Consider the following 8,577-nt stretch of genomic DNA (forward strand, 5'->3'; position numbering starts at 1 on the left):
TAAAGAACACCTAGAAATGAAGTTAACACATAAGTTGAAAGCATATACGTTAAAAAACTGAAAATATTGGTGAAGGAAATTAAAACTGATCCAAAGAAATGAAAAGAACTCTTATGTTAATGATGTGAAACTATGTGGTTGAAACAACCTTTCAACCCAATGGAATCTATGTTTAGTGTGATTCATGTCAAAATAACTATGAGATTTTTCCATTATATAGAACAAATAATATCAAAATTTATATGTAACCACAAAGATCATGAGTTGCCAAAATAATCTTGAAAAAGAGTATTAAATGTAATGGTGTAAAGTTCTCTGATGTTAAACACTCCTACAAAGCTTTAGTAAATAAAACAACATGATACTGGCTCAGAAACAGACACAAATCAATAGAAGAGAATAGAGCACCCAGATATAATCCCTCACACCTATGATCAATTAACCCATGAAAAAGAAATCTAGAGTATAAAATGATCATGAAATTGTTATACTTTTTCTGTAGAGGTTTTACACAAATTTCACTTTAAATTCCAAAACTTTAAAATTATTTTATTTTTTTTTTGCATTATTGATTCCATGTTCACAAATCAAGTATAAATTTGTGTACAAAAGTATGGAGATTGGTTTTATTTCATAGACCCCAAAATTAAATTATTTAAAAAGATTTTGTGGGGAAAATATTTCCACATCACACTATAAAAATAAGCAACATTTATGTTTCATTTTAACTGGATGAATGAGAAGTAAACACAGGCGGAATGTTACACTTGGGTTGCTAGGAGACCAGTCGTTTTATGATGCCACAGCTACTCAGGTTGAGAACAATTGTGATGGCCTAGCAGTTTATCTGTGCAGTCCTGCCAAAGCAGCATTTGAAGTTGCAGTGCTCAAAATCATGCAGATTAGAAAAGTAACTGTAGAAAAAGTTATTTGAGATGACACATGTTTCTTCAGAATTTCAAGATGTGTCTCATAAAGATGGACCAACTGTTTCAGGTAACTCTGGTAGATGTCTATTGTGTGATCAAACATTCTCTGAGGACTTGGACTTGAGGTCTGTGATTGAAGAAAATGCTTTTCAGAGTTTGTCTGAAGAATCTTTGATAAAAAGACCATGTTACACACATTGTGTCTCTGAACCAGATGAAGATAATTATTTTCGTTCTCTGACATTTCCAAGAAATCTCTGGAAAATGGCTAGGAGTAACCAATATAAATCCATCTGGTGGGATGATAATGGATCTTCCATCGTGATTGATGAAGATATCTTTAAGAAGGTAGTTTTGGAAAGAAAGGCCTCTTTCAGAATATTTGAAACTGGAAGTATGAAAAGTTTAGTTAGACAGCTTAACCTTTATGGGTTTAGTAAATTGCGGCAGAATTTCAAAGATCTGCTTGTCTAGCTGACTTTCTGGCAGAAGAAAAAGAAGTCTCTGTTTTAAGCAAGGTATTCAGAAATTTTAGTAACCACTTGGTAACATATATGAAAGTTTATGTTGTACATCCATCAATGGTAATATATATTTAAAGCTAGATTTTGAAAATTGAATAAAATTACCAAGTCTTAAATTCTTTATTTTTTTCTAAAATTGGGGACAGTGCCATAAGTATTCAAGATTCAGAGAAACTTTGCTTGCAATTATGAATCTTATCAGAAATATATATAAAGGTATTTAAAGCTGCTTGTGAAAAGTGGCATTCACCGTTACTGCAAATGGTAACTTCTTTAATTTGATGACTATACTACTTAAATGTGTATTTTACAAATAAGGAAATTTAAAAAATAGTCAGCAATGTTCATATTTTGCTGATATTTTCTTTCAATTGTAAACGTGATATCTGATGTTTTATACGTTAGGCTTATTGTAGTCTTGTATTTTGGTTTAAAATATTACTAAAATTTTTCTCTATTTTTGTAGCAGCAGTTCTACCATAATTCAAATTTTAAACGAGTCTTTCCCCAGCTTTTAATCAGAATAAGAAGAAGAGTTGGGATTAAAAATGCCTCTCTGTTATCTTCATTGGCTGAAGATTTCAACAAGAAGCACTTTATAGCAGGGGGTAATGTGGATAAACATAATTCTGCTTTTGTGACTGACACTAGTGGAGAAAGTGCATTTTTACCTGTTGCAAAATTAAATATGCCTCTAATTAGAAAGCCCCCTACTAGACAAATAAATGGTGATAAAAATACCCCGATCAGCGGTGATTTTTCTGCTCCATCATCAAGGTCAGTTAGACCACCAGAACAAATTGCAGTGGATCAGCATGCTATTTTAAATCAGTTGAACCTTGTCCACAGGCACACTCAAAGCAGATACACTGAAGCAAATGACCATATTATGAACTCATTAAAACTACAAATTCTACATCTCAGTACAGCATCTTGTCTCCCATGCAGAGTAATTATTTTGGACTGATGGTGGAGACTTCTGTTTTTCCAAATGGATATCACAACATATCTGCCAAAGAAGGTCGTTCTTCTAAACTTCAACCAGGGAGCAACGCACGGTTTCCAGTGAGAGTGACAGCTGATACATCAGCTACCTCTCTTACAAGGCCAACTCATCAGCCAACTTCACTTTATGAACGTCATCCTAATTACAAGGGATCTACCAGAGGACTACCAGTTTATGCAGGATTACAAAGATTAAAATTGATGTTGGCAAATGTCGACAAATATCTGCAATTTTCTTATTTGAACAAGAAACATAGATGTGTACCTGTATTTACCTTATATTTTTTTAAATTAGGTTAAGTGTTAAATGGGAGACAAAGTTAACATTTACAGTTAAAATGAGATACTTGATATGATCATTTGATGGAACAATATGGGAGTAAATTTAAATACTGTCTTGTAAGGAGGAAGAGAAAATGGAAGAATTTGGAAAAAGACTAAAACATGGAGAGGGGGTAAAGCACTAAGTAGTTTCTTGTTCACCCTGAAAAGTATTAAAAGTGTTGTTAGGATAAGCTGGAACAGGAGATAAATGCAGGAACCGGCCCAGGGATCATGGTCTCTATTATGTCATTCCTGGAATCATGAAGGTCACATGATGTAGTCTCAGATGGCACATTCAGCATGTGGTAGAATTTAAGAAGTAATTTTATCTATGGTCTTCTTTGTGCTGTTTTCAAAGCATTAAAATTGGTACTTTCATTTCCTGCCCTCAAGAGTCTACATTATATTTTCAAGTCAATACTTTATGTTGCTTTTATGTTCAAGCCAAAGACAAGCTTACATCCTCAGGGTGGCACTTAATGCCTTTCCAAATCTAAGCCCACGAATCATCTTGGTTTAGTCATTTCTTTATAAATCTGGCATCTCACTACCTTGGTATATCTTTATGTTTCACTGTATGTGGAAATATATCCAGGAAAACGATTGTCAACTATGTTAGCTTCAACCTCACCACATATACTCCAGCTCATCCTTGGACTTTGGGTGTCCTCCTTTCATCTACTTAGACTTTCCCAGTCTCAGCACAGAAACCACCTCCTCCTGATGTTTTCTGTCTATCCCCCTTTCCTTGTCTAACTTGGATACCAGTACAGTATGCCCAGCACATGTCACAGGATGCATTTTTGTATTAAGTGAATGAAAAACACATGTTGACTTTAAGCAAAATCTACTTTATTGAAACAACAAAACTCTCATGGTTTTCAAACTATTTCATTATGGTCTTTACTCTTCACCGCAAACTAGATCTGTCATATCCCAAGGACTAGTCACTCAAGACAGTAAGTGGAGGTAGGTACAGGAGACAAAGTAATATTTACTTCTTAATTCATGCCTCCAGAGGCATAAAGCAATCCGTTCTCATTTGCTGGAGTTTTTCCTGTCTCTTCATCACCCACCCAACACAAAACAGCTGATTCTCTTCCCCATACCAATAACTATACTGACTTATGATTAATTTACATCTTAGAATGAGAGCTTTGTCCAGAAGAGACAGTGACGTTGCAAACATTTAATGTAGGTTTATACACACTACATAACTTGTGCCCCTTATAACCTTCACAAAGGAAGTATCTAAGTGGTACTATCCCCTTGGTTGGGGTTCTCGTATTCAGTAACCAAATTGCAATCTAAAATATGTGGACTAGAAGGAGGTGAGGGTGGTGGAATTAAAAATTTGTCCAACTGCAAGAATACCAAATTTATACAGATATTAGGAAGTATAAAATATTCATGGACGTCTTTGATGGTTTCCCATTAATTTAAAATAAAAGGTGAAGCATATTCAGAATGTGAAATACCCTGAAATGCTGGGAAAATAGTAGGCAATTTCAGGGACCCTAAGGCTTCTACTCACAATGATGCAGCTAGTGTCATCTGATAAGACCGTAATGGCAATATTGAGTCCTGAAAATGTGTCTCCATTTGTGAAGAAAGCCTTTGATAATCTGGAGAATGGGCAAATTGACCAGTGTAACCTCTAACAACATCCCATAAATATGACCTTCACCAAGAGAATAAAAGAGCCCAAATGCAGCAGGAGAATTGTGTCTGGACAGCAGTGGTGTTTCCTACAACAGAAACATCAAGTTTTTAAGTTTGTCAGCTCAAATCTGATTGTGGCTATGTTGTTGCTTACATTAGCAGTCTGGGGTTCAGATGGGCTGGTTCAGCAGCTTGTTTCCAGCTCTCTTATCACACAGTGGGTCTTACCGTGATCATCTTAACAAGGTTCTATACTGATAAGTCAAAAGCTACAGTTTACTTTCAAAATTAGAAATTCTAAGGAAGAATATTATTTGTTTGTCCATCTGTAGTTTTCTACCTGGGAAAAGCTAGACTATTGGCAAAAGTACAAAAGTTGGCTGATGCTTTGAAAATTATACTCTGAGCTCTGCCCACTGAATTCTTCCCACTAAATACTACAAATCTCTCTATCACTGTGTGTGTGTGTGTGAAGATGGATTGTTAAGCAGTAACTACGTTTGTCTTAGTTGAGTCATCAGTGAATTTTTCCTCTGCACCTGTCAGAATGTCTGTGAATTAAGAGTTTCATTGAGCCACCAGATTTTCTTCAGATTAGGGAGAGGTAGATTATATTTTTCCCTGTATACTAATTGTTACCTGTTCATTGAATCCAGAGCTGATGCAAGGGACAAGCCACTGAATCCTTGAATTGGACTGAGGCATATACATTCTGCAGTCCCCAGAGCCCAGCACTGGACTGTGTCTTCTTTTTAATTTAAACTTATGTCTAAGTTTTTTTCTTTTAATTCTCATTGTTGACACAACTTACTTTGGCTTTGAACACCCGTTGACTAATTTATAGGGACTGGAACACTGACTTATTCCCGTTCACCTTGAAATTGCAATAAACTTTTTTCTTTGTATTACCTGGAATAGAGTGAGCATAGTCATCATTTTGAGAGCAGTCCTCAGTCCTAATAATGCAGAAATTTGCACTTCTTTGCCCAGCACTTGGGCAAGAATATTTGTTGTGTATCTGAGGGATTATCCTCACATACACTAATGCAACCATGAGAAAACACCACATTGTTATTGAAAATCAAGACTTTGTCAGTATTGCATTCCCATTGCAAAACAGTTAAGAATTGTAGGAGTTATGAGATTTAACCATGCTGAGATTTTTTGCAACCTAGCATGTTCATTTCCTACAGATGCTGTCGGGGAGTTGAGACCATTGGTCACAGACATTGAACTTTATCACTCACAACAAGAGCAGCCAGTTTTAAATTTGTATCCATTCCCTAATCTCAGATGAATACACAGAGTGAAATTTTGATGCCTACAGAAGCAGTGGGCTAAGATGAAGAAAACTTAAAGCATGGTAAGACCCTAATTTTATTAGTATCTTTATGTATAATTTATTTGAATCATTTATTTATTAGTATATTTACCTATGATAAGTATATCTTGACTCAAGTTTTCTTGCTGCAAAACAAATCATGAAAAATGACATGGGAAACCATGATCATTAAATTTCCATTTTTACTAACGCTTTTATTGACATATAATTGGCATAAAAGATTGTGTGAGTTTAGGTGCACAAGATAGGGATTTGATTTATAAGTATTAAGAAATAAATATCATAGCAAGTTTAGGGAGAATTCATTATCTAATTTAGATACAATTTTAAAGAAATACAATTTGTCTTTTGGTTGTGATGAGAAATCTTATGGTCTATCCCCTTAACAACATTCATATAGAACATAAAGCAGTAATAATTGTAATTTTCATGTTTTTACAGGGCATCCCTAGAACAGGTTTATTTTACTGCTGGAGGTTTGTAGCTTTTGAGTGCATTAATCAAATTCTCCTTTCCCAACCACTGCCTCTGTTATGTACAAATCAAATTATTTTTTCTATAAGTGTGTTTGTTTGTTTTTGAAGTGCACTTTAATCTATAACTCTGTGTTAGTTTCTCTTACATAACATAATATTTGCTATTTTTAATATATGTCAAACTGATCACAACAATAAATATAGTTTTGATAGTTGCTATTTAAAGATAATTCATAGTTATTGACTATTCCCCACATAGTAAATTTCTTGTCCCTGATCTTTTAATTTGCAACTGGATAATTTTCTCTCTTAATTTTCCTCAACTATTTGTTTTTCTTCACCACATTTCCCTCCTTCATGTGAGCAACCTTTTATTTTCTATATATATAACTTCTTTTCTGTTTTGTTATGTTCATTTCTTTAAATTCCAAATATGAGTAAAACTATTCTAAATTTGTCATTCTCTGTCTGACATTTTTCACCTAACATATTACCCTCTTGTTCTACCCATTTTTTGCAAATGACAAAAACTTATTCTTTTTATAGCTGAGTGATAACCCATTGTATTTTTATGTGTGTGTGCATATATATATATATATATATATGTTTAGTGTGCATATATATATATAAATATAGATAAATCTGTAGTTAATAGATGGGTAGATATATATACTATAAACACACATTTCTTTATCCATCATCTATTGAAAAGCAATTAATTTGCTTCTATAGCCTGGCTATTTTAAATAATGCCACAGTGAATATAGGGGTGAATTTATCTTTTCAAATTTGTGTTTATGTTTTCTTGGGATAAGTATTTAGTTATGGAAATGTTGGTTCATTTTTAATTTTTAGATAAAACTCCATACTCTTTTCCACAGAAGCAGCACAAATTTACATTCACTCAAGCAGTGCAGCAGGGTGCTTTTTCTTACATCCTCAACAATATTTATATTTGTTTCATTTTTGATCATAGGCATTCTGACAGGAGTGACATAATATCTCATTGAGTTATGGTCTTGCTTTTTTCTCATGATTAGTCATGTTGACCATTTTCATGTGTCTTTTGATTACCTTTCCCCCACTGTATGTTCATTTTTTTGTAATGGGCTAAATGACCACAACTGTCTGATTTCATTTTTAGGCATTCTGTTGTGTTCCATTATTCTGTTTGTTTTATGCCACTACCATATTCATTACTGTATCTTTGTATTAAAGTTAAAAATCAGGGAAAGTGTTACATCCTGTTTGTTCTTTGTCAAAGTTGTTTGTGTTTTTAGTTTGTTTGTTATCTTTACTTTTGTTTTTTTTGTGATTTCAACTCTTTTGTGTTTACATGTAAATGTAATAATTATTTTTTAAAAGTGTCTGAAAATGCCATTTTTATTTTGAAAAGCACTGAATTTAATTTGTGTATTTTCTTGGCTAGTATTGTCATTTAAACAATATTTTTCTCCTAATCTATGAACACTGTATATCCTTTCATCTGTTTTCATTATCTTCAATTTCTGTTATAAATATATTATAGTTTTTTGAGTACAGGTTTTTTACCTCCTTTTTTGTATACATTTCTTGATTTTTTTTTGTAATGCAACTGTAAATGAGACAGTTCCCTCACTTTCTGTATCTGTTAACTTGTTGTTAGTGTGTAGAAATGCAAGATTTCTGTATGTTAATTTTACATTCTGAAATTTTACCAAATGCATTGAAAAGCACTCATAGCCTTGTGGTGTCTTTTTTACGATTTCTGTTTAAGTATTTCATCTGCAAACAGATTCTTATACTCCTTTTCAGAAATACCTATATTTTATTCACTTTTATTTTGGATAGCTATGGCTAGAATTTCCAATACTATACTGAATAACAGTGGCAAGTGTGAACATTCTTGTCTTCTTCCTGCTATTACAGTAGATGCTTTCAGCTTTTAATCAGTGAGTGTCATGTTAGCTGAGTTCTTGTCATATGCGACCTTAAATGTGTTGAGGTATGTTTCCTCATACCCTTTTTGAGGAGAAATATAATCATAAATAGATACTGAATTTGTCAAAACATTTTATGACACTTTTGAGGTTACCATATAATTTTTATTTTTCAATTTGTTAGTTTGGTGTATCATATTGATTAATTTCTGGGTGATGAATCACTTTTGCATCAGTGGGATAAAAGGGACTTAATCATACTATATAATTCTTTTAATGTTTTGTTTGCTTTGCTAACATTTATTGATGTTTTTTCATGTATGCTTATCAGTAGTATTTAAACTGTAATTTTATGAGATATTTGTTCCTGTTTTAGTAATAGTGTGATACAGAAAG

At 33.2% G+C, this 8,577-nt stretch overlaps 1 long non-coding RNA gene across 1 annotated transcript; it reads left to right on the top strand.

The window, feature by feature from the left end:
* Nucleotides 1-803: 803 nt before the first annotated feature.
* Nucleotides 804-2,728, top strand: LOC140693849 (uncharacterized). Its single transcript, XR_012069552.1, has 2 exons — nucleotides 804-996; nucleotides 2,402-2,728. It is a non-coding gene; the product is annotated as an uncharacterized lncRNA (long non-coding RNA).
* Nucleotides 2,729-8,577: the final 5,849 nt, after the last annotated feature.

The sequence above is a fragment of the Vicugna pacos genome, unplaced genomic scaffold (genome assembly GCF_048564905.1).
Source record: "Vicugna pacos unplaced genomic scaffold, VicPac4 scaffold_20, whole genome shotgun sequence".
NCBI lineage: Eukaryota > Metazoa > Chordata > Mammalia > Artiodactyla > Camelidae > Vicugna > Vicugna pacos.